The sequence below is a fragment of the Castor canadensis genome, chromosome 1, assembly GCF_047511655.1.
Source record: "Castor canadensis chromosome 1, mCasCan1.hap1v2, whole genome shotgun sequence".
Taxonomy (NCBI): Eukaryota; Metazoa; Chordata; class Mammalia; order Rodentia; family Castoridae; genus Castor; species Castor canadensis.
Window position 1 is genome coordinate 100,273,524 of NC_133386.1, and position 27,454 is coordinate 100,300,977.

Sequence of the window (27,454 nt, forward strand, 5' to 3'; positions counted from 1 at the left end):
GTTTATTTGTAGGTGGAATGAAGCCTGAAAACATTTCCTTTCTGTCTTCATGTGGAGGTGGAGAAAAAACAATCACTACTGGAGGTAGTAGATAAAAACACTGATTGGTGAATATACTCTTCTCACCAGGAATGGAGGACATGGTGCACCAGGGAAATCTCTTGGAAAATAATCTTGAGAGGCTCCATGAGTGTCTTCTGGAGGAGGTGAATGTAGCTTGGCTCAATTGTGAGGGATCAGGTGGGAAATCCTCCCCTCCACATGCTGTGTGTGGAACATCGGGGGCATGAACATGTTTGTCTTCAAGGTCACTTAACTGGTCTTTGAAGTTTTGCATGTGTCTTTCAGTTGTCTCAATGAAAATCAAAGTAAGCCTTTCATTTTTTTCATTGTCCATTTTCTCCATTTGATGATGAACAATGTCAGCCTCCAAGTTTTCTTCCAGATTTCTGGCTTTTTGCAGCACCCCAGTTCTTTAGCTACATGGCTGAGGTTCTCCACCTTCTTGCAAATTTCCTCTTTTATCTCTAGCAGGTCATTTTCTTCTAAGATTAATTTCCTGTTTAGTTCTCTACCTTTTCATAGATAAAGTTCCTTCATTATTTTAACTTTCTGTTGAAGCTTCTGATTCACCAGTTCAACCATGTATTTTGTGACTAAAAATAAGCTAGCTCACTGTGAAGGAATTTAATATAAACTATGAGGTTTTGCTTTACTTTATTCACTTTAAACAACTGAATGTGAATCTGTTTTCTCTCTCCTTCCATGGTTGGTAAGCATACCTTTAACATTGCACCATACACCAGTTTCTTCCAAGCAGATTTTGGTTGAACTTCTAGGTGAGCTGTATTTTCTGATCCAGTCATTTCTTATTTCAAGTCAATATCAACTGTTAGTTCTTCTCCAAGAACAGTAGTCCACTCTCTCATGTCTGCCAAGTGTGAAATCAGACTCCGCATGTGATCTTCTTTGTCATACAGCACTTCTGCAAATGTGATGTGGTGTTCAAGAGCTGTTTTCTGTTTTTCAGTTTTGTGTACTTGTTTCTTCTGTTCTTTTCCTTTCTTTCTTTCTTTTATTTTATCATTTTTGCATTGTCTGTGCCACCTACCCTCTACCCTGTCACCCTCCAAACCCCTGCTTCCAGGTAGAACTTGTTCCTCCCTCTTCTTCTCTGGTTTTGTTGAAGAGAAAATATAACAGACAATAAGAAAGACATACCATTTTTGTTAGTTTGGGATAAAGATAGATATATAGAGAGATTCTTAGTGCTGCCTCCATGTACTTGTGAATTGCAACCCACATTGGTTCAATGGTCTACCAGACCTCTTCACAACTTCTGGTCCCCTTCCCATAGTGCCCTCTGCTAATTTAAGATTACTTTATCCACTCCTCAACAGGAAGCACATCAACCAAATTCAAGTTTCAGGTTTCTTTTCCTTTCCCTATTTCCCCTGGGCATGTACTCCCCTTAGTGTGTGACCCATGTTCAATAATATTACTGCATTTGTTTTGGGTCTGTAATCTGCATATGTGGGAAAACATGTGATTTTTTTGAAATGCAAATTTCATTTGATATATCTTACAGGAATTTTGTTTAATAAATGATCTTAAAATAGAGTAATTCTAAACCTTTGCTGCCAATTAGAACTACTGAGGAACTTAAAAAAATAGATGCCCTAGTCCCACCTCAAGAAATGCTGATCCAATAAATTTGGGGCTGGTGTACCAGTATAAAAAGCACATGCAGTATTTGGGAAATATGTATCCTACAAATTATTCAATAATTATGTGAAATTCATATTTTACTTGTCATTCTCTATTTTAATTTTATTTTCAAATTCTGACAACTCTACATTGGTCATACTTCCTTTCTTTGTGAGAATCTGTCATTCTGTTATAGTTAAACATTCCAACAAGTGGAAACCTAGTTCCACTTTCCTTTTCACAGAATTTATCAATTGGATGAGTAATAAGCATATTGATTTTCAGAGTCAACTATAGCCAAAATTCAAACTTAAGAGTTTTATCCATTTGTTTTTCTATTTCTTCAGTTCCCAACTTTGATTGTTATTGGAGAAGTACATGTTCATTTTTTTGCCTGAATTCATTCTTAGCAAATTATTCCAAATCATTAATTTAAAAAAATTTAAAAACCTAAATGCTTCTGTTTAATTTACTTTTTATAAGAACATTTTCATAAATGTTATAGTCTTCACTTGGATTATAGAATTTCATACATGATGCCTGTTCAGGGGCCAACTATAAGCCATTTATCGGCTGGACATGGGTAACTGAAGCCATAAAAGAATGGGGGTACTACTGAGTCTTGCTCAATAGCCACTTTAATGAAGCATACTACTGCTTTTAGAAACTCCTTTTACACAGAAAAGGAAAAAAGCAGGCCAAGTATTATGTGTAAATGTTACATTAGTACAAGGAAGCATAGTTAAAATTAACTCTTTATTATGTCTTTTTTAAAACGGGAATAGGGAAGCAGGAGAAGCACATGATCAGTGTAACTTTCTTTTTACATCTGAAAGACACGAAGCCATCTGGGAACCTTGAATACTGTTTTTCTGGATGTCTGGCTTTCTCACAAGGCCAGATACCAACTCACAAGGCACAGTCTGGGCCTGAGACTTATGCCTCAGTTCCTTGGAGCTTTCTCACAAGGCGAGATACTAACTCACACAGGCAAAGTCTAATCTGCTGGCTCTTACAGTACATATCAAATTCGGCTTATAGTTTGAAGTTAGTTTCATAAAATTAATTTAATTATCTTCTGTATTATAATGTACTAAGGGTCTTAGATTAATTTTTAACATTATTAATTTATTACTTCTAGTTTCCTGAATGCTTGAGATTTTCCTTACTTGAGTAGAATATTTTATTCTCTTTTTTTGTTTTGGTTAAAGAGAAAGAAAGATCTGATGCTATGAATATTGTTTTTGCAATATTTGTTCTTGACAATATTAATTTAAAGCAAGTTAATTGCATGATCATAATAAATAATTCATTTAAACATTCATCCATTAAGAGAAAGTCTTCCATATATATATGTGTGTATGTGTGTGTGTGTGTGTGTGTGTGTAGATAGATTATAGATAGATAGATGGCTTTGAGGATGGAAAATATATCTTATTTATTTTAAAAATCTAACAAGGTTTCTAGTATAGGATATGTACAATAAAACTGAGTAATGATCTATTGATAAAATGATATGCCCAGCCCTAAAATTGCCTCAGTATAATTTAATATTCTGTGACTGAAAAGTTACTTAAACTCCTCAGATGGCTACAACAAACACTAGTAATTATTTTGCAGCATGTTAATGACATATGTGATATGGATATTTCCTAGAGATGGATTACATAATGAAACAGAAATCAGGGTAATTTAACACTTTTTTCTTTACTTTCCTTCTTTCTTAAGTCTTAAATATCTATTTTTCTGTGATGTAATTATTAATTGAAGAGTAAAATAATTGCCAAAATGAAAACCATTATCATACTACCGCAGAATGAAAATATAAAGGGAAATTGTTTGTTTCTTAAATTTAATAATCTAGATTTATGTCCCAAACAACAAAAAAGAGTTATAATAAATTTCACAGCATTGTTTAAGATAGTGATTCTCAAGTGATTACAAATTTGTTTCCCAGAGTATATTTGGTTCTTTCTGGAGACAATTTTATAACTGGAGAAGATAATTCCTACTAGTTTCTAATGAGTAGCAGTCAGGGTATTTCCTAAGCATCCTATAATTCACAAAAAGACAATCACAACAAAGAGTTATCCAACATCAATTCAGTAGTGCCAAAGCTGAGAAACCATGCTATGGAGAAAGAGAGGAAGGAATATAAGATAATTTAACCCAATTAAATTCTTCATAAAGGTTATCTTGATAATTTAATTATGTGGAAATTTCTATACTTTTTGTGACTACATTGAAGGCCACAACAAGAATCCTTGAGTTTTTCCAATTTGGAAAACTCAAAAACCTAAATCATTGTGTACAGTGTCTTCTCCACTGAGGTACCTATAAAGTCAGGGTATCTTTTACTAACCCATGAAAATCTTCAGAAATAACTCTAAAAGAATAGCTTCATTGAGGACTTATTTATGATCTCCAAAATTATCTTTATGTAAACTAAATAACAGGACACTTTATAAATATCTCCCAGTCTGTTAAGAATCTAAAATCCTCAGAAAGTCTACATATTATTTCTTTTTTTGTTGTACTAAGATTTGAACTCAGAGCATACACTTTGAGGCACTCCACCAGCTGTTTTTCATGAAGGGTTTTTGCAAGATAGGGTCTCACAAACTATTTGTACGAGCTGGCTTCGAAACAAGGTCCTCCTGCTCTTTGCCTCCTGAGTTGCTGTGATAGGTGTGATTCGGTGGTGCTGAGCAAGTTAAACATTCTCACAATGAAAACTGTGCATGAAAATCTGGAGTTCCTGAATTTGCTACTGGACAAAAGTTAATTATTCACATATTGTTTTTTCTCTAACAATTATAATATGCATATGAAAATTGAAAACCCATATATATGACTTTTCTTGTAAAAGACATTGTGAACATTGGTATAAAATGTATTTTTTTAATCTACTTTAATTCTGGCAATATCTGATTCAAAATGTGATAGGAAGATAGAAAATTTTTTCTTACTAACCATGTTTTACCTATATTTAGAGTATATTGATGCATTGATGTCATTTATTATAATTATATAGTTCTTTAAAACTTAACTTCTTATGTCCAAGATTTTTCTAAATACATACATAAAAGTAATAGTCAAACTATCGTATATATTTAGCAAACAATGTCATTCAGGTTATGACATTCTGTAAATTGTCTGAAAATTTCAACACTATATAGGTATTTGCTATTGAATGGCTCTATATTTGAAAACTATTGAAGTAATGAGAAAAAAAATCTAAACATATGCACTTCTGTATTGGTGCTAAAGGTCACATCTGTGCCTATATAGAAGCATTCTATTTATTTCTCATGATAAATCTAGGCTGTGCAATTTAGACTTGGATAACATAAATCTAACTATGGATCTATGTTCTACTGGTCTTCTCTGATTTACCTGTAAAAAAAAAGGTAATATTTCTTTTTTAAAATTTAGCTTGTATCCTAATACAAAGAAGTGAATTCAAAACTAAGTAAGAGAAAATGTGTTGTGTGACAAGCAGGAAAAACAACAAAAGAGCTTTGTGTGTGCATGTGTGTATTTGCACAAATGTCCTATTACTGAACCATAACACAAAAAATTTTTATATTGTTAGTAGTTTGAGTAGAAAGTGACCATGAGAGTTCAATATGATGGAGTTTTTGTTTGTAAAAATGATGTATATATGGAATTGCTATTTGTGAAAGTACAACTTACCTTAAAACGACCCTTCATTACAAACATAGAGAGATTCAGATCATGGTCCTAAGCCAGACTACTAAGGATCAGTTAGAATGAATCTGGCTCCTTAAGCTAAATTCATCTAATTCTAACCAAATTAATTTTTAGAGGAGTACTTGATCAATTAATATGCTTCCTTATTCACTATCTGTCATTAATTCTTTATGTAGGAATGCAGTTTTGATAAGATTAAAATCAGACTTATTTTTCCTATTTGAGTATAAAATGAAACTACCTGACATTCACATCATGATTCCCTTTCTGCAAAATGTCTGAAAAAATGTGATTTGGTAAAGATATTTCTATCCTTACTGTTTAGCTGGTGTGAATGCTAAGCATCTTCGGTAGGGCTGCTTAGAAGCACTTTAAGTAGGGAAATCACCTTCTCAGCAGTGCATTGCATGGAAACCTCAGTTTAATGCCGCCTGTTCTGTATAGTGGGAACAAGAACAGCATAGAAATAGCAAAGGAGAGGGGAATAATAAAGTGCTTGAAAAGGTCTAACCTGTAATCTGGATTAATTTGGTAATATTTTATAATTTACAGTGCTCATTGAGAAATTATAAGATATTCAGGGTTTCAGGGTACAATGTTGCTTAGGCTTTGTATAAAAATTAAGAGATAAGCAAGTTAAAAATTAAAAAATCTGCCCTCACTCTTTCTCTTTCAATAGAACCTGTCAGCTGAACAGTGAGAAAAAATAAAAACATCTTTAGAAAAGTCTAAAAGTTCTTTTTCAAGTGCTACATTTTTATTGTGGCCAAATGGTTATGTAATGCTAAAAAGAAAGTTCCTCATATTGTTTATAAGTGTTTTCTGGAAGTACAACTTACCAAGTTAACTGACTTTTAATATTGTGAACTTAAGAAACTAGTGTTTATTTTTGAAAAAGTAAATAGATTTTGAATCTTCAAGGTAATGTGTGAAAATGTTTTGTGAATCATAATGTATATTACTTACTAACTTTGCAAAGAATATCTTTGAATATTGATGAGCATGAAAGACAAAATTTACTTTCCTGCCAATTATCTTTTCCTTAATAGTATATTTCATATTTCTTTAGACATAGTTGCTTAGTTAATTATTATTTTATAGTATATACATTAATATAGTATATATAGCATTTTCATGTGCTATATATTATGAGTATATAATGAAGTTTTATAACACAGTAAAGTTACATTGTAGAATTCCATAATTGTGTCCAAGACTTTTAAGTAATACAAACGTAGTTTTTTAAATAAAAATCATCAAATCTTAAGTAACTTGCCCAAATATGCAAAAACTTGTAACAGGGCAAACATTTCACTAAATGTTTGAATTTCATAGTGGCAGTTATGTTTATGTTTGTGCTTTTGTTCATGGGAATACAGTGCAATCTAGACTGAATTCATACTCTCTTCAAGCTGAATTTCCAATTCATTGATTTAATTCCTTCTTCAGTCATAACAGTTATAATATTTAAAAATCTCATCCATTTTGCTCTTTTCTTCATCTCTTGTATTTCTTCAAATGCCAGAAGCCTATTTTTAAATGAGATCTTATTTCTGGTTCTCATTATTAAGGTATCTCTTTCAATTTGTATGTAAGAGTATAAAACATATTTATTTTAATCCTTATGTAAAAGTCCATTTCATTTAGCATCAGTCAGTTTGCCCTTATAGTGTTAGCCTCTCCCAGATGTCTACTTATTTGTCTCCTATACCTAGGGATTTCATTCCCTGGTCTCTATGTTCAGAAAACACCAAATGCCAAGCAACCCCTAGGTAGTGTTCATTCTTGAGTTTAAGAAGAGATAATGACATGGCTATTGCATACCTTATTATAGGTTATATACTGTAAAACTCTAAAGGAAGTTATTTATATAAATGACCATACATAGTGTCTTTTGGAGAAAAGCAATCTCCAGGATGTGATATGTGGAGGGTGTGAACAATAGTAAAACATAATCAGATCTGGCCATTTCCTTTCATAATTAATTTACCAACCAGAACATTTAAAAGTTTTCAATTTAAGCAATTTATTTTTGAGCAGTTTCAAGTTTGCAAAGCAAAATGAGTGGAAAGTGTAAAGAGATTCCACATGTCCCTCCACCCCAGGTTTGTCTTTTATTAATGTATTTCACTAGTGTGATACATTATTTTAATTAGTAATCCAATTCTGATATATGATTACTAACTTAAATCCATAATCTATATTAGGATTTATTCTCTGTGTTAAATAGTCTATGAGTTTTGACAAATATATAATGACATATATCTACAATTACAGTACTATACAGGCTAATTTAACTGCCCTAAAATAATTCTGTTCTCCCCAATGCTTTTCTCCTCTTAACTCCAATCCTAACAGGTGCTGATCTCTTTACACTTTCCATAGTTTGTCCTTAGAGTTTGAATGTCATATAGTTGAAATTATATAGTATCTGCATAGCTTTTTTGGATTGGCTTTTTTGACTTAGCACTTAGGTTTTCTCGATATTTTTGTGGCTAACAGCTCATTTTTTGCCATCTTGAAAACTGTTCCACTGTATGGATATATCTCACTTCATTTATTTCACCTATCAAAGGAGTTCTTTGTTGCTTCTGACTTTGAGCAGTTATGAAGAAATCTTATGTAAACACTTCTGTACATATTTGTGTGGACATAAATTTGAAGTATTTTTGAGTAAATTTCAAGAGTGAAATTGCTGCATCATATAGTAAGAATGCACTTAGTTTGCAAAAAAACTTCCAAACTGCCTCCCAAAGTGACCAGTACCATTTTACATCCCCACTACCACACCTAAGAGTCATTGCTGCATCACATCCTTGCCGGCGCGCAAGTGTTTTCAGTGTTTTGTTTTTTACACATTATAGTAGGTGCATAGTAATGTTTCGAAGTTCAAATTTGTAATTCCCTAATAACAGATGATAAGGGTCTTGACATAACATATTTTTGATGAATCTTCTTCAGTGATGTGTCAGGATATTTTGACCATCTTTTGCTTAGATTCTTTAATATTTGTTTTTAATTGCTAACAGTTCTTTGTTGATTCTGAATACTGCTTCTTTACCAGATAATGTGTTTTGGAAATGTTTTCCCCAGTGACTAGTTTATGTTTCATGGTGTTGACCAAGCAATGTTCTTTTTTTTTTGGAAAAGGAGTTATGTTTAAATTATTTTACAGAAACAACCAAGAACAAGAAGATCTGCTAATTGGAATCCATCAGACCTGGGTAGTTTTGAAAGGTAAATGAGAATAAAATGATTAAATATGATGACCTTTCCCCCTATTTTATGTATGACCTCACTGGATATTTAGGACTACTTTCATCTTGTCCCCTTTTAATACTTGGAGTCTAAGCTGTTATAAATTTCTTTGAACATAAAGCAAGCAATTCAGATGTTTCTGTTTTTTATTTTTCAGTCTTTAAAAGCATCTCTATTTTCAACTTCAAAATAAGAAATATCTAAGCCATTACCAGTCATGGTAAGAAAAATTTTCACCTTGAAGGCATGGCCACTGACATGTCTGAGACACATGTATAAAAGCATCCTGGATTCTCAGGAGCACTGAAATCTTGAGTCAGTCTCTGTTGGAGATTACTTCTAACAATCCCCTTCTAAAAGCAAAAGATTAAATCAACAAATTAATTTAAAAGAGAAGAAGTACATCATCTATTATTTGATTACATTGAAATCTCAATGAAGCCTAAATGTTACCCTTAAATATTCATATGCATTTTAGTTATTTTTCCATACTATAATATTGTATACTGGCATTGAATAAATGTACCACTCAAATTCTAATTAAGGCTTTCAATGTCTTGAGACTATTTTCACCTCATGGCAATTTCCTCAGGTTAAGATTGTTAATACTGTTGTGAGAATTTAAGTCTGACTGAAAAAGAATGAAGCAACTTAGAACATGAAGAATGTTTATTTCCCCAGAACACTTTGTATGTGGATGAAAGGAGGAAATTCTTAATTTATAAAAAGAAGGGGAAATTGCAAATATTTTATCACCTGTAGTTTATGGTGTTCCGTACTGGCAAAGCATTTATTTAGAAGCAACAACTTTGTTGTGATCTCATTAAGAATCTAATCAATACAGAAGTAATAAATCAAGCAAAAAAAATAAATAAAAAGACAGTTAAGAGAAGCAAAGCCCAGAATCTGTTAATTATTTCTTGGTCAAGTATTAAAGCCACTATAAACACAGTAAAAGAAGAAGTACACAGACTTACGCACCGTGTTTCTTCATCCTTTGAGGTGCCATTTATTTCTTTTGGTTATTTAACTTTACTGGATTCAACATTCCAGTAGCATGTTCACCAGCAAATTAGGGACTATGGTTGTTGTCCAGTGCTTTTAGGGTCTAAGGCATAAAGAATAACAGCTAAAGTGTTATTATATGGAAGCCAGAGTTCCACTTAATATGGAAGTCTGCCTTCCTCATTTTATATCACAATCTGCTGTAAAATTAGATAACATCTGAAATCTAGCAGGGACCTTATTACAAGAAAGTTCCTTACTGACTTGTTACTCTAGCTAATGAAGCATAAAAAAATTTTGCCATGTCAATCACTTCAACTTGTGATACTTGATAGTTTGGCAAATGATACTTACCAAACAAACAAAAACAGGCAAATATTATTACTTATATGCTTGTATTTTTATTTAAAAATAATGAAGAATAATGATGAAATTGTGGTGATAGCTTACAACATAGCTCTACTTTAAGTACAACACATGTAAACAGTCTTCTATTTCTGATAATTTTATATAATTACATAGAAATAGCAATAATCAGAAAAATATGAATAAAATATCTTCATTTAAAAATAAACCTTCAAGAGTGCCAGAGAATATATTTAAATAGAATATGAAGGGTTATATTTTCCCTACACAGGCCTAAGAAATGGCCTGTATCATTTGAATAAACCATTCTGTAGCATTACACAAAGAACTCTCTGGTTCTGCCAGTACATCTTTTGTGGTGTAAATTGGATACCCTATAGCTATTTCCAGAGTAATTTAAAACTCACCCTATGAAACTTTTAAGCCAAGGAAATAGGAAAAGCATATCTGGTCAGAAAAATAAGTTTTCTAGATCTGTTCAAGCATTAAATTTTTAAAAGCTTTGCTTAAAACAACAGAGTATGTCGATTGGCAATATAAGTCCTCAAATGAGCTGTCAAACCCTGTCTTTTCTGAGCCCAGGCAGCTGGGTGATTTGTACAATATTTGAGTTTTACTTTTTCTGCAGCCCATTTTTATTTAGTTCTTTCTATATATTTATGGACCACCAAAAGCCTGCAGCAAGCTTTCTTTTACTGGTAAATTTACAAGTTGACAATGCTAAAGGGTTTGTAAATATTTTTTTTTTAAATGTAGTTATTACTGAGAGATAAGTCTCAGATGAAATGAGACAGAAAACAAGAAATTATATTTCTTAACTTTTTTAAACTTAGATATATTGCCTTTATGTTTACTACCTTTTTCTGCATATCTGTGATGTTTTGGACTTTTGACAAGAAAACATAAAAAACACAGATACAGTAATGGGAAAAATTTATAATTGATAATAATGATTTCTACACTAAATATTCTCACCCTGAATTACAACCACTAATAAGAAGATTATTCTTAAGAAGATCTTGTAAACTAAAGAAAAAATAAATAATATTTAGAATGCGTACATGGAGGAAAGGAAAGGATTAACATGAAATACAAAATACTTGGAATTTTATCTTACAATTTCCTTCATAAGTTATCTTTACTCTTCCCAACACACATTTCACACTTCTTTTAAAGAGCACACTGAAGCTCAGAGATGTTAATAACTTACCTGATTGGTTCATATCCAAAGGGAAAGGTAGGAGGTCTAAACCAGGGTCCTCCTTAAATCCTGTTACTGCCGGACAGTTTTATGGAGATAAAACCATGTTAAAATGGACTATATGAAATGCCTTGATGAATGGAGAATAAGAAGTCACATGCATGACCTTGTGGTGAGAAGTACATGAAGAAGCAGCTTAGCAAATTTGAGTCACTACACCAAAAACTGGACAGCTAACACACAATAGAAATTTGTTTCTCACAGTTCTAGAGCCTGAAAAGTGTAAGGTCACAACATTGGGTTGGATGAAGGCTTGCTTCTTGATTTATAAATTTTGTCTTCTCGAGGTATTGTTATGTAGTAGAGGGGACAAAAGAACCTCTTTATTTCTCAAGGACACTAATCCTATCCCAAAGGGATTTTCTTCCATGATTGAACCACATCCCAAAGGTTCCATCTTCTATTACCATCACAGTGGGTGCAAAGACTTCAACATATGGACTTGGGGGAACATTTAGTAAGCTCACGTCAGGAGAACTGTTTTAGTTGAAGTGTAGAATTTTGCATGTGTCTCACAGTGACACCTTGGAGTGGTAATCAGAGCACTTTTGTTTTGTTTGTTAATTTGTACTTTCTAGCATCTTAGAAATAATTTTGTTTTGAATGTCCTAGGCAGTTATATGTTTCCAGCACTTACTATTCCCTGCTGACTTCCAGCTCACAGTAGGAGACAGTAGATGAAAATTTATATCAAGATTTGCTCATTGAAGTGAAATATATTTTTAATAATAAAAACAGTTTAGGCTGGCATACAAAACTAAAGCATGTATTATTCTCAATGTACAAGAAGATATTGGTATAAAATTAATTGTTGGCCAAAAAAATAATAGAAAAATTCTAACAAGAACACAGTAGCACATGCGAAGAACTTAATTGAAACAGGATTTTTCATGTTGTACTAAAAACTTGAAAAACAATACAGCAATATTTATTGAAACAATAAATAATTTGTAAATACAATTATGGAATTAATTTTTTCTGCATATAAAAGTTGAATTAGAAAAAAGAAATTAGGATATAGAATATTTATAAAATGTAATGAGATAATTTGTTCTTACATTTAAAGCATTGAGTACAGAAGACACAAAAATGACCTTTCTTTTAAGACATTCATGAACTCAGCGCAAAATGAGTATGAATGGAATCAAAGAATTATCTTAATAAATTCTGTAAGTCATAAATCCTTTGGGCAATACTCACTGGCCACAATACAATAAAAGTTGAAAATATATAAACTGAACAACTAACTGAATTGATTTTGATCAAAATCAGAGGTAATAAGTAATTTAGATAAGTAAATTGCAATGAAGTGTCACATACTAAAAACTGATACAGACAGAAGCAGTGGAAGGAAAATGTATGCCCTTAATTATGTGTAGTAGAACTTAACAATTGAAAATGAATAAATTAAAAAAAAACTAAACAATAAAAAGAACAACAAAATAATATCAGAATAAATAAAGGGAGCCCTAAGCAGAATGGAAATGAAAAATAAATATGGTATAATACAGCAGCATAAATAAATAAAGTCTCAACAGAAGTACACTTGACCCAGCAAAAGATAATATAGCTGTTTGAAAAGTGTCATGGGAATGGGCAAATATTTGGCAATGCAGAGAGAGAAGAATTACAAATAAATACTAGGTATGATAGGCTAGACGAAACTACAAACAGAACAAAGTTTTTAAATAAATAGTGCATGTGAATATGAACCAAAATTTGAGCAATTTTAAACTTACACTACAGGAAAGGAGGTGAGGTGTGAGGAACTGTGAAATGAAAGGATGTGCCCTTTGCCCCAGCAGATCCCCATAGCAGAAACCAGTAAAGCCAGCACAGGATGCCCCGTGCAGGATAAGATAAACAGGATGGGGGCAGGTGGAATGTGAGGAATGTGAGGAATGTGAGCAGACTGCAAAAGACGACTAGAAGTACGTGCAAGATGTGCCCTGCCTGCTTGCTAAATGTAACCGCGTGCGCGAATACTGACCCTTGAATCTATAGGCTAAGAAGTAATGTACTCTTACATGGATAGGCTGGAAATGTATGTGGTGTTACAAACTCATTGGCTATGTACTGTGCAGGCTTTTGCTGTAATGGCCGGTAGGGGCCTATATAAGATCTTCCCTAAAGAGGCTCGAGGTCTTGTCTGCCCAATTGGACCTGTGTGTCTGTGTGGGACCTTGACCCTGGCTTGCCAGCTCAATAAACTCTGCTTTGTTGATTGCATTCACGCGTGACTCTCTGTCTCTTGGAAGAATAGGATTCTCGTACCCTAACAGAAAGAAAATGAGAACATGGAAAAAGAGATATCCTGGAGTCAGAGGAATAAAAAGTTACTTAAAGGGATTTGTGTTCATCAGTGTCAATTCCAAAGAAAATTCAAACTGGCAAAAACTGAATTAAAACAACGATTAAATTAAAGCAATTGTTTTAATTTAATTTATACACTTCTCTTGTGCAGAGAAGTAGTTAGCATTGTAATACTTCTGAGTTTTTGTGGATGTTCAAACTCATATCTAAGTAAGCTTTTGCTGTATCTTAGAAGACAACCACAAAGAAAGTGGTCTTAGCATTATTGTTGATATTGCTGGTATCTAGTGCTACCAACTGCAATATTCTAAAAATTTTTTCTGACTTTAACTTTTTAAATACTTTCTACAAAAAAGAAGTTCTGGTTATAAGTGTAAAAGCTCATTTGAGTACTACTACTACTCATTTTTGTACAAATACTTTCTACAAAAAAGAAGTTCTGGTTATAAGTGTAAAAGCTCATTTGAGTACTACTACTACATGATTATAAGTTTGCAACCAAATTAAAAACATCAATGTCATGATGGGAAAATTATATGAAATTCAGATTTCAATATCTATTATGTTTTATAAGCCACAGCCATACCTAGTCATTTCCAGTATTTTTATGACAGCTTTTGATTTACAAAGTCAGAGTTCAGCAACAGCAACACAGATCATTCAGTCTTTGCAGCCAAAAATATTTATTGCCTGACCCATTGCAGGAAGTCCTTACCAACACCTTTCAATAATATCAACCAACAATGATGTAAATATAATATCTTCAAACTCTCAGCTATCATTTTTATTCAGTAGTTCCAAGGGTATGGAGGAGTGCCATTATTTCCTACCCTGGTCACTACTAAAGGAGCTCAGATTCATGACTGCTGAATCTACTACCGGATGCTCTAAAATCTTGATGTTTCTCTAAATAAATATTGTTCTAGACAATACCATTGACATGCACTGATGGTAAAGAATGAGAGCATTGTACACATGTTAAAGTCTTGTTTATCTCAGGAAGATGCTGACAAACGTTTTGGCCTCAGTGAGCCTTGGTGACTTTCCTACCTTAAAAGGTAGAAATCTTTTGGCACATATTTTTAAAGGTCTGTCTATCCCTACAACTATTTGTACAAATTATACATTCTGCTTCCAGAGTAAATGCTGTGGTTCCAATGTTTTTTCTATGCTGTGAGATTTTTAAAGCTGTGAAAGAGGATATTTGTTTTATTTCAATTTCGGGACTGGGGTTAGCTTAGTGGTAGATCACATGCATATAACCACAGTAAAAGAAAATACGTGTGTGTGTGTGTGTGTGTGTGTGTGTGTGTGTGTGTGTGCATAAATACTTAATCAAGCGAAAGTACCCATAAGTCACATATCAACAGCAATTAGTAGTTCAATACTTTTCAGCCATTTTCTTTAAGGGATCCAGTAAGAGTAATACGGCTGGGTTTAGGAAAAGAACAATTAGAAGTAACTATATTGTATGCCTAGCATTTGTATTTGTTTGCCCAGTGTTTGTTTGCCATACATGTTTGCATTTCCCATACTATAATTGCTCCAGGGCAGCTTTTCATCTATTAGCTTCACAACTTTGATTATAATTTCTATCAAATGTTCTATAGAAGAAGAGGTTTTAGGTAAGTATCTGTTTTCTGAGTAAGTGAATTATTTAATCAAATAAAGTTTGGGTCATTCCACTTAAAGAAATCTTTATTCTATGGTAACAATTTCCTTTACTATGAATAGATTATGAAACATGGAGCAGTTATGGCTATACTTTAAAGTGGATAATGACAATTTGACTTTTACTGAACCACTAATATGAGCAAAATGATATTCTCTGTATTGTGGAAGGGGTGGGGACAGCAGATAAAAGACTAACAACACATTCTTGATATTTAAGACCTTACTGAAAGCAAATGTAATTAGTGTATATCTATTAAACTACTTGATATATTTGCATTTAAGTCTTCTTGTTTTTGGAGCTTCCAAAAGTAGTGGTTGTCATTAAACTTCATTTGGTGTCACAAAGCCATTGGCAACATTTTATTCATTTATTTGATTTTGGTTAAGAATAATTTTTTGCCTTTTGGCAAAATCTATCTTAATATATTTTAAATATAACAAACTTAACATGGCCCTGGTAGAGGAAGTGAGTTTGGGACTCTAATCAGAACCTGCTTAATCCTCCTTCTACGGTACTGATACATGGATGTCATACAAAACTGTTGGTCATGGAGAACAATGTTTTTTAAGTTTACAGCATACCAGGATGAAGATGGAAGGGTCAGAAGTGGAGGAAAATTGACATACTGGAGTTTTTAAAGACAAAATTTGAAAGTAGACACTTTTTTGCTGCTCTCTAGCACCTTTTATTGCTTTGAGGAAAGAAACACAAGTCTGCTACTCAACTAGTGGAAATAGCACCCTTCGGATGTACAGGTCCACATAAAAATAAAAGGGGAGGTGAAAGATAAACACAGGGACAAAGAGAACCTGGAGATAAGTTATCCTTAGTAACTGACTGTTTATCAGTAGTCCAAGATACTTTTAGTTCCAATATTCCAATCTTCAGGTTCTAGTGATTTAGCCAGGTTAATTCATTGATGAAGACTGAGTGTGAAGTGCTCACTAGAAGAGTGCTTGCTTAGCATACACAGAGCCCTACGTTTAATCCCAACATCACACAAAATGACTGAAAGTGGAGTTCAAATAGCTCCAGCTTGTATAAGCTATGTGATGTTGGACTGGTCACCTGGTCTCTGGTCCTTTTTTGTCCTATATTTATAAAATGGGAATAACCTTCCATATATCTTGAATAGTTACTATTAATAAAAATGACATTCAAAAGCTGAATAACAGAAAAAATACAGCTGGTTCTAGTGTAATGTTTATCTCTTGTTTTTTAAATGATTTTTTATTATCCCCCCAGTAAGGGTACTAAGAAGAAGGGTTTTTTTCTTCTTTTTTCTGACTGCTGTCCTACATAAAATGAAGTTCTAAGGAAAAATATCTTGTCAGGTTAAGATACATTTTAGAGTGTCACTGGTCATTGTAACATATAAGAACTTTGCAGCCACTAAAATTTCAGCTCCTTAATGGTGATATAACCCCTACTAAGAATGCATGCTTTCAAACAACACCAATTATTCATTATCCCATAAATTCCCAATGTTTCTCTCATCTGCAAAACATTTACCAACTTAAAATTATTCATCTCTGCCACAATATAATAAGACACACCTTGTTTATTAATTTTTCCATTAACGTTTAATATGAAAACTTAGTTTTCACATTATGTTTGAGCAGAAAGTAATGTAAGTTTTATTTTTCTCTTGCAGAAGTCTATCTTCCCAGAATATCAAAGTGACAACCTGACAGTGGATTGTGGTACAACAAAAAGCCACTAAGTAACTTCAGAAAGCAACTCAACAAACCTAATTCAGCTCCTACACAATTGACAATACTGTTTTCCTATCCCCATCATCAATGTAAAATATGTAAGCTTTGCCTTGCTATTGCCCTGAAAAATGCTCTGGTGATCTTCTGGTGCCCTCTCTGCTATTTTAATGAGATTTCAAGGTTCTGAATAACAGCAGGTGAGATTTGATCATGGACAGCATGCCCTTGGGAGGTAAGGGATAATACAGCAGTCAAGTCCCCATCCATGAGGTAGCTCATTGCACGTGGATTTTCTTTAAAGTTCAAATCACCTCACGAAAAAAGTTGTACTTCTGAACCTTTATCAGCCAAGGGCTGATATTATGGTTGCAAATTCATTGAAATATATCCCTATCAACTTGTCAGAGAGCTACCCTGAAGTTATAATAAAACTTTCTAATAAGATCAAGGAAACATTTAAGGGAAATAGTTCACATTGTTGATCCCTATAGAAAGAATTTCTTGCCAAGAATTTTATACAAAGACCAGAAAGGTAATTAACATTTCTGCAAGACCAAAGTATACCATCAGGCCTCTCTCCAACCCTTCTAAGTCACTCATGAAATACAACTGAATATCATCACCTCTGTTCATTTTGTATGAGTTTTTCTTTTCCTAAATATATGCATGAAAATATTATTAATATTATCATTTTTGTTTTCTACTTAAAAACATGTGTTCTGAAATTTTCCTACTTATTTTAAATATTTTGCAGAATTTTAATTTTAATTAATACCAACACTTTTCAATGATATTCCTACTGTGATTATTCTAATGTATTTATATTGAAAATTTACATACTAACCATAAATGTTTAATACATTACTATTGTGTTGTTTCTCATTCTTCTATGCTAATTTAAATTTTGCTTCATGTTAGTAATAGAAATGTTAAGTAGTATTTTGACTGAAATTTAGCTGTCAGCAAATAGTTTTACATTTATTTAATTTAGGAATATTTGCAGCTCATGAGAATGTAAGAGGTGCTTAAACTGCTTTTGTTGAAAAGCACTGACTCCTTACTTGGGCCCATGAATTAGCTAAAAATAGGAGAAAAAGTTGGCATCTCTGTTTCCATTTTGTATCTATTGTCTGCTCCAAACCATGTTCTCCTGCAGCCACTTTGAAATCAAGGAAAGCCAGGAATGATCACTAACATCTTTATGAAAAGAGATTGAAACTTCCTATAAGGAACACCAGAGCCTTGAAGGACAGACCACCTCTCCAAATGAGGACAAATACCTATAATGATGAGGCTGCACCCTGGAACAGGAGTAATCATCTCATGGGAACCAGATTGCTCCCCTCAAGTGGTAATAGCGGTAACATCTCTGGAACCCTTCTAGGATCCCTCAGAATGAGAGTCAATCAGGCCATACTTGTGACCAGGACTATTTAATTATGAATACTTTTCCCCCTGCTCCCAGTTCTTTATTTATCTAAACCTATAACTCATGTCTGTGCCCCAAAAATGACTGATAATAGGTTGAGTTCTTACTCTGCCTCTTCCCATGGCATGATCTGAGCCATGCAATAAATCTCCTTTCTCTGCCCTTCACCATGCCTCTTTATTTGGTAGATCTGTTTGTGCATGGATTCTAAAACTTCAGTTTTTAACTTCATCAAATGTTTTCTGATTATCCCAATGATATCATAGCACACACAATGTCAAAGTGTTTTCCTTTGCAGTTATTCAGAGCTCTGAATGATCTCTAGACTTAAAAAATGTTTGACTTCTCTTTGGCTTTCTTCTTATGCAACTGAAAATACTTTCCTTCTATTCACCTTTTGCCTTTTTCAGCCATTTTTTAAAAATGAGAAGTAACCCAAATGAATTACTATTACAAAATTGTATTTACTCATCCATAAAAATGAAATAATATCATTTGCAGGAAAATGGATAATCATGTTAAGAACAAACCCATACTGAGAAATACAAATATCACGTGTTAATGTTATCTTTCATATGCAGATACAGATAAAAAAAAAGAATGTCATGAATATAAATCCGTGAGAAAGGACAGTGAAAGGAGAGGGTTTGGGGGCAATGAATATGATGGAAGTACATCATACTTGTGTGAAAATGGAGTAATGTACTGCATTTAAAATGTTTTATAAATGGAGGAGGGGATAACAAAAGTAATACAGGGGATGAATTTGATCAGAATATGCATGTATGGAAATACCAAAATGAGACCCCTTTGTACATTTACCATAATAAAAATTTAATAAATATTCAAATCTTTCCAAAGGATTAAGTAGTGACAAAGTATATACATGTAGAAAATTTTGCATATAGTATCTGTGAAAGTTCCTCAAATTTGTTTTTCAATAAGTCAGGTATTAAAGTGTCTCTAGAATAAGCACGATAGATAGCTTCTTGGGTATCTTCTCATGAAAAATAACTACACAGAAAAAAAGAAGGCAGGAAAGGAGAGGAGAGAAAAGGAGAGGAGAAGAAAAATAATACTTTAGAAACTCTATGTTATCTTATCTTAAAGTACAAGGATGGGAAAAGTAATGGGTTTTTTCCCCACACTTTTCACCTTCCTAGAAGGATTGACTTTAAATTTGTCTACATTTGTATCTTTAACAAATGGTGATGTAAATACTTATTAAAAGATTTTCAAGTATTTTCTTCTTAGTATAGCTAAGAAATATTTTTCTGTCCTTAATTATTTGAAAATAGAGTACCAACAACTTAACATTTTCAGAATTTATCAAATCTGAAATATACCAATAAAGATATTTTTAAAATCTGACTTCATTGTTTTTAAATTTATTCATGTGGTAATTTCTAATATTGAATAAAAAATGCTTTTCCTTAAAATAAAAGAAACACTGAAGAATTGTTAAACAATAACCATGGCAAGAAACTCTTAAAGTTGGGGATTTTGCCCATTTATTTTCAATAACTTCATTATTATACTTCCACAAGGAGTTTGTTTCTTTCTAATGTGGTATTCTATAGATACACTAATGAAAATAATTCCATCTTATAACTACAGCAATTCAAGCCTAAGGTAGACTAGAGATATATTTACTAAAATCAACATACTATAAATGCATTCTTCTTTCAAAACAATAAAGCAGTGGTGTACAAAACAGTATAATCACTCTTGTAAAAAAAAAGACTCAAGGTACTAAATGGACACTTTTCTATCTACAAAAAGCTGTGTGTCTGTGTGCATTCTCAAATATGTGAAAATAGATATATTTTCACATTTCCCACACACATTCTTTCTTTCTCTGTGAAGAAAGCAAGAAATACAACAAAAAAAAAAGAGAAGATGAGTCTTTTGGAGGAATTAATCATGTCTAACTCTCAACAGAGTTAGAGAAATAAGCCTGATTTCCTCTTTCATCACTCTCATGTTGCTCTTCAGAGAAACATTACAAGTAGGTGATGTCACCTCCACCTCATGGGCTTTCAGGAAGCCCATGATTTAAGCTCATACTGTGGCAGATGGCTCTGCAGGCAATCAGTGAACAGAATCCCTAATGTGTGCACAGTGCAGCAACAGGACATCTGCCTTCTGTAGCTTGCTGGAAGAGGGCGTTCATTTCTTTTCTCCTCATTTTCAACACAGACATCAAAACAGTTGCAAAGCTTATTTGCTTTTACTTTAAAACAAAAAATAATCCCATATATTCGTGTAGGATACAATATGATATTTTCATACATGTTACATTATGGGATGAGCAAATAAGGTGAATTTTCATATCTGTCCCTTGATATATTTATCATTTATTTTCAGTGACAGCATTTCAAATCCACCCTTAGCAATTTTAAAATATGAAATAACACATTAATGGTAGTCACCTTGCTTTGCAATAGACCCCACAAATGTTACTCCTGAATGTCTGAAACTTTTTAAAATTAGTATACATTATTGTACAAAGAGAGAAGTTTCATTGTGGTATTTTTATGCACGTGTATAATACACTTTCATATTCACCCACTGTATTTTTTAATTCTTCCATTCGCTTTCACTTTTTTTTTTTTTTTTTTTTTTGGCAGTACTGAGGTTTGAACTCAGGGCCTACACCTTGAGCAACTCCACCAGCCTTTTTTTGTACTGGTATTTTTAAGATATCGTCTCACACACTATTTGCCTGGCTGGCTTTGAAATGTGATCCTCCTGATCTCTGCCTGCTGAGTAGCTAGGATTACAGGTGTGACTCACCAGGGCCTGGCTTTTTCACAATTTTTAAATAGATTTCATTATGATATTGTCAAATGTGCATAAAATGTACTTGGATCATATTCATCCTCAATCATACTCTCTTTTTCCCTCCATATTTCTTCTGGTAACTTTCCCCTCAACACACACACATAGTCCCCTTCTAACTTTTTTTAGAGCAAGATTCCACATATGAGAGAAAACATTGTGATATTTGTCTTTCTGAGTCTTACTCATTTCACTTAATATGATGATTTCCAATTCCATCTATTTCCCTGTAAATTATACAATTTCATTCTTCTTTATTGCTGAATAATTTTCCATTATGTATATATTTAACATTTTCTTTATCCATTCATCTGTTGATAGGCACCTAAATTGACTCCCTAATTTGTGTATTGTGACTTGTGCTACAATAAACATGACTGTGAGTATCTCTATTGTAGGTTGACTTACATTCCTTTGGCTGTATGCCCAGGAGTGGTATATTAGAGTAATATGGTACTCTATTTTCATTTTTTGAGGAACTTTCTTACTGATTTCTAAAGCAATTGCAACTAATTTACATTCCTACCAACACTCCCACACACAGCACACCCACCTTTCCAGCATTTGTTGCTATTTGTTTTCTTAATGAGAGCCATTCTGACTGGGGTGAGATGGAATCTCAATGCAGTTTTAATTTGTATTTCCATTATGGCTATGGATATTGAACACTTCTTCATGTTTTTATTGACCACTTCTACTTATTTTGAGAATTAACTGTTCAGTTCATTTGCTCATTTATTTGAATTAATTGTCCTTTCGATATTTAATTTTTTGAGTTCTTCAAATATTATAGATATTAATTACTTGGCAGATGAATGAAACTAGTAGAGTTTCTCTCATTCTTAACCCCAGTAGTTTTTCTTTTGATTTGCGGAAGATTTTTCATATGATACTATTCCATTTGTCCTTTATTGCTCTTATTTCCTGAGCTTTTGGAGTTCTATTCACAAAGTCATTGGCTCTGCCCATATTTTAAAGTATTGTCCTGTATCAGTTTCTAAGTTTCAGGTTTTAAGATTTTTGATACATTTTTAACTTAAAAAAATTTTATTAACATACATTAGTAGTGTGAAGGGGTTTCATTGTGATAATTACATACATGTATATAATATGTGCTCTGAGCATATTGACACCATCTACATTACTCTTTCTAACCCCTCTCCTTATTGCCCCTCTTTTGATTGATTTTTCTACAAGGTGAGATACCGGGATCTTGTTTCAGTTTTCTACATGCAGATATCCAATCTTCCCAGCATCATTTGTTGAATAGAGTGTCATCTCTATAACATGTTTTTGGTGACTTTATTGAGCATCTGATGGATGTAGTTGCATAGATTAATTTCTGGGTCCTCTATTCTATTCTATTGTTCCACATGTCTGTTCTTGTGTCAGTATCAGGCTGCTTTTCTTATTATGGCTCTGTAGTTTGAAGTCAGTTAATGTGTTTGTCTCTCCACTTCCTTAAGTCTCAGCCTCTGTCATCCCAGGGTTCCCCATGAAGATCCCTGCCTGGTGTAGTGTGGGCTGCACCACTCAACCTTGTGAATACACCGGGCTTTACCTGCTCATTACCTCCAACTGACAAACCTCAATTGAAGGCACTGAGATTGAAGACTGATCCATACAGCTTGTTTCTAGATACACTTGAAGAGTCTAGAGTCTCAACTTCCTTTGCTCAGCCAGGGGAAATATTTTCAATGGAATAGATAGACTCTCTCAGATTTTATTTCTCTTTCTGTCTTCTGCCCTGACTACATTGAGGTCACTTCTGTTCTGTGCCAATCTTATACCAGAAGCTAAGTTGTAGAGTGTAAGATTTGCCAAGCACCAAGGGAATTTTTCAGTGATGTAACTAGGAACATTGTGTACAATCCTTGATATCTGGCTACTCTACGTACAAGATAATGCATTATCTGAACATCCTCACCAGCCTGGATAATCAAGAATAAGAGAAGCTGTACAGTATGCAAAATTTGAGGAGAATGGAGGCGTATAGATACTGAAGGGACAATCCAAATGATCAAATGGTTTGGGATGGGAGGATAAGCAGTACTGTGGCTTGTGTCAAATTGTGTTTGGACTCAGCATACACACTGACAAGTGTAAAATGTATTTATAAGCCATGATACAGGAACCATTTTATTAATTAATTAGTTAATTAATTTATTTATTTTACTAGCAGTACTGTGATTTGAACCTAGGGTGTTAAGCTTGCTAGGGAGGTGCATTACATTTTGAGCCATGCCTCCATGCCTCCAGCCCCTTTTCCTCTGCTTATTTTGGAAATAGGGTCTCACTTTTTGCTTAGGACACCCTGGACCACAGTTCTCCAATTTCAAACTTCTCACAATCCCTAGGATGGCAGGTGCATGTCACCACACACAACTTTTTTCCGTTGAGTTGAGGTCTCACCAACTTCTTTTTTAGGTTGTTCTGGAACTGTTATCTTCATGATCTCAGCCTCCCAAGTAACTAGGATTATAGATGTGAGCCACTGGTGCCTGGCCTTGTTGTTACCTTTGATGATAGTCCACAAATATAGGATTAGCAAGGCAAAGTTAACTTCACCAAAATATTTTGTGCAGTTTTTTAGATGAAAATTTCTTTTGCTATTGCTACTGTGCAAAAGATTGAAATATTATAAGTGGACAGTTTCATTTTCTTTGTCTTTATTGCCAATATTATATATATTATGTTTATTGAAATTTTTACTGTGTTATATATTATCTATGTAAATTAGATGCAGCTTTTTATTATTTATTAGACTGTTCATATCAACTAAAGACATAAAAGTCTTAAGTCATGTGAAGGAGAGCATGGGGATTTCCAAAATGAGATTTTTCTTAGGGACACTATGAATGAAATGTTGAGGCAAGGACCAAAGCCCGGGAACACTGCCAATTAAATAATTCACATGTACTTTACGAGGTATGTCATGATTGACCTGTTAATAAATTGTTCCTGAACTTCCATAGTGCCCTCAGTTCAATCCCCAGTGTTGCCAAAAAATTAAAAAAAGAAAGAAAGAATTCTTTTTTAGATGTATATGTGAAAGAAGAGAAATAACAAACTACCTGAGATAGGAACAGAGGGAATACACTTAGTTGCTGATTCTATAACTCAGTGTAATATTTATCCTATCTCATTCAGTAGATTGGTAAAATATTTTGTTAAAGAGATGTATAGATTTTAAGTAATACAAATTAAATTATTTGAGTTATTTCATCAAAATATGTATCCCATTATTCATTCATGTAATCAAAATGTATTTGTTTTTTATATGCAATTTATTGGTATGCTGGAATTGCAAAGAGTAATAAGTTATTGATCTTCTCACAAAATATTCAGTCTTTTGGGCAAGAAAGATATGGTAAATGATAATCCCCAGGCACGGAAGTATGCATTAAAATAGAAGTCTGAGGAAATTTAAAGGAGCAGAACAGAGACTTCATTCATGTTCCTTAGAGAACCAAGGAAGAACCAAAAGAGTGGTTTTTCAAGGATGAGCAAGGTTCTCTGTGGAGAGATGATGAAGAACATTCCTTCAGGACACATATTTCCTGGAAAACAGATAATTTCATTATTGTGTTAAGGAAAAGGATAAGGATAAGGATAAGGATGGAGAAGTAGAATAAAAGTAGGTAATAGAGGCCTTCAATTTCATCCTAAGATTTTCCCTTTTGTAAATCAGATATTATGTTTGTCTCTGTGTGTTTTGTGTGATATCCATCTATCAAATTTTTAAATAGCATAATGAGCCTAAGGCCAAAATAACTATTAATCCCCTTCTCCCTAAGTACCTTCATTATAGAACATCACATTTGTAGAAAACACCATGTATGCCATTATTTTTTAATTCAGGGGATTTGTTGGGTTTTGTTTTTTAAACTTATCTGTACCTAGTGTGAATTTCAGGGTTTTTTTCTAAAATGGCCTATGGTACATAAAAACACAAATGTTTAAGTATCTTTCATTGTAAGCCTCACCCAAGAATATTTGCCCTACACTGAGTAAAAAAATCCTTCAGTATATTGAATGTTTTAAAACTTACAAAATTACTATGATAAAATTAGTAAATGTGCTGACAAATTTAACACATCTGGAATTTGTGGAAATAATGTTACAGCTTTACAGCTTTTTAAAGATATTTAGAAACAAGTTTTAATACATTACAGCTTGAATTCAGCTATGGGTCTAATCCCATTTATAACTTATGTGTATCTGATGACTAAACTAAAAAGCAAAGTATTTGTCAAATAAAAACCTCAGATTTAACATCAGGAATGCCTACAATGTATCATTAAATGAAGATGTAATGTTTCCATTATGTTTTGGTGGTACTGCAGGTTTTAAATATATTCAGAAAGCAAATCCAAACTCTAAAAGGATTTGAAACTAGATGTACTTGCTTCTAAAACAAATTTTGAAAACTTATTTTCAGCTACAACCAAAATCTGTGTTTAATCCTAAATGTATTTGTTGGGTCATTCTATGTTCCTATTATGACAGAATAAATTTTTATGTCTGTTTTGGTTAGAAAAATATCTTTGGCTTGATAATTTACTATAGAAGAATTTTAAGTACAAAAATAATTCTCATTGTTTTGACATATGTTTGTGTATTTTGTAACATTTTTAATTCATAAATTCAAAGTATTTTTATTGTACATATATATTAAATAAATTTTAAAAATCTAAAACTACTTTTATGTCATGCCTTCTTCCAAATATTCACTTTTGAGTAGATTCATCCAATTTCATGCAGATAACTTTTTGGGATTTTGTTCCTTTGTGCAGTACTGAGGATTGAACTCAGGGTCTCATGCTTGCTAGGCAATGGCTGTTCTGATTGAGCCATACTCCCAGTCATATGCAGATGCATTTAAAATACGTAACCCTAACTTGCTTATTTTCTTTCTATTGTAGCTTTCTTTGGGTGAAACCTATGATGATAAAAAGATTGCTTACCATTTAGCTACACTAAATGAATTCTTTCATTTTCCTCCTTATTTTCAATTTATCTCTTGTTATCTCTACTTATTCATTTTTTACTGTTAGTCTTTGTAATTATATTATTTCTTGTATCTATGGTACTATAAGAATGTAGGAATTTATCCTTTTATATATAAAGTACGGGAAGAACATCTAACAGTTTTATTACCTCTTTTTCTCCTTATTGAATTATATATTCAGCATTTAGCAAAATCTTTCTAAAACATAGCCTTGAATATAACAAAGTAAGAAAATATTAAGTCACTTTTATCTCTTTTTTTTTGTAATGAACACCATGATCATTCAGAAGAGGTCCGAGACCAAGTATCTCTTTTCTATATATTAATCTCAAACAGGATAATAAAATACAAATATACTGCATAACAAAATAAAATTCTAGCAATGTATTAGAAATTATAATAGTTCTAAAAAAATAGGAAATGTAAAAAAGTGACTGTGATTACTCTAAGGCATTCAATATTTGTACAATTAAAATGTTTTCTATGACATATCATGCCCAAGCCTTTTTTTACTAAACTCCATCATTTACTCAAGTAATAAAATTCAAAACGTGTATGAAAAAATAACAACTACACAATATCACAGTGATTATCTTTAGGGGCTGCAGAGAAAGGAGGCTAGGCTGTGGATCCCCAGGTGTTCTGGAGTCCACAACCAGGAGATGATATATTGGGAATCTAATGATTAGGAATCCTCCAGGAAATTCCATGCTAGGAGTGAGGTTGATGGCTCCTGAGCCCTGTGGTCAGAAGGAAGACTATCTCCTTGTACATCTTTCCTGGTTTTTGTGTCTTTTCCTTTAAATCATGATGTGGCAATGAGCAAGTCAAAGACAGATTGAGATTTTTCTCCCTTTGCAATTTTAGCAAAATTGTAAACTATAAATGAATTTATTTGTCTATTTGTTGTTTGGATTACATATTTATTTATTTATTTGGTATCAATGGCACCTGAATTTGGGCCTCATGGTTGCTGAAGTCATACCTCTAGCCCTTTTTGCTCTGGTTATCTTGGATACAGGTTCTCCTTTTGTGCCCAGGCCTGAATGAACCCAGATTCTTCTATTTTAAGCATCCCACTGTATTTGAGATAACAGGCATGAACTACAGTGTCCAGCTTTTTTCCATTGAGATGGGGGGTCTCATGAGCTTTCTTTTG

General features: G+C 33.0%; 1 long non-coding RNA gene across 1 annotated transcript; it reads left to right on the forward strand.

The window, feature by feature from the left end:
- Nucleotides 1-25,784, forward strand: LOC141424976 (uncharacterized). Its single transcript, XR_012449968.1, has 3 exons — nucleotides 1-206; nucleotides 8,597-8,658; nucleotides 16,954-25,784. It is a non-coding gene; the product is annotated as an uncharacterized lncRNA (long non-coding RNA).
- Nucleotides 25,785-27,454: the final 1,670 nt, after the last annotated feature.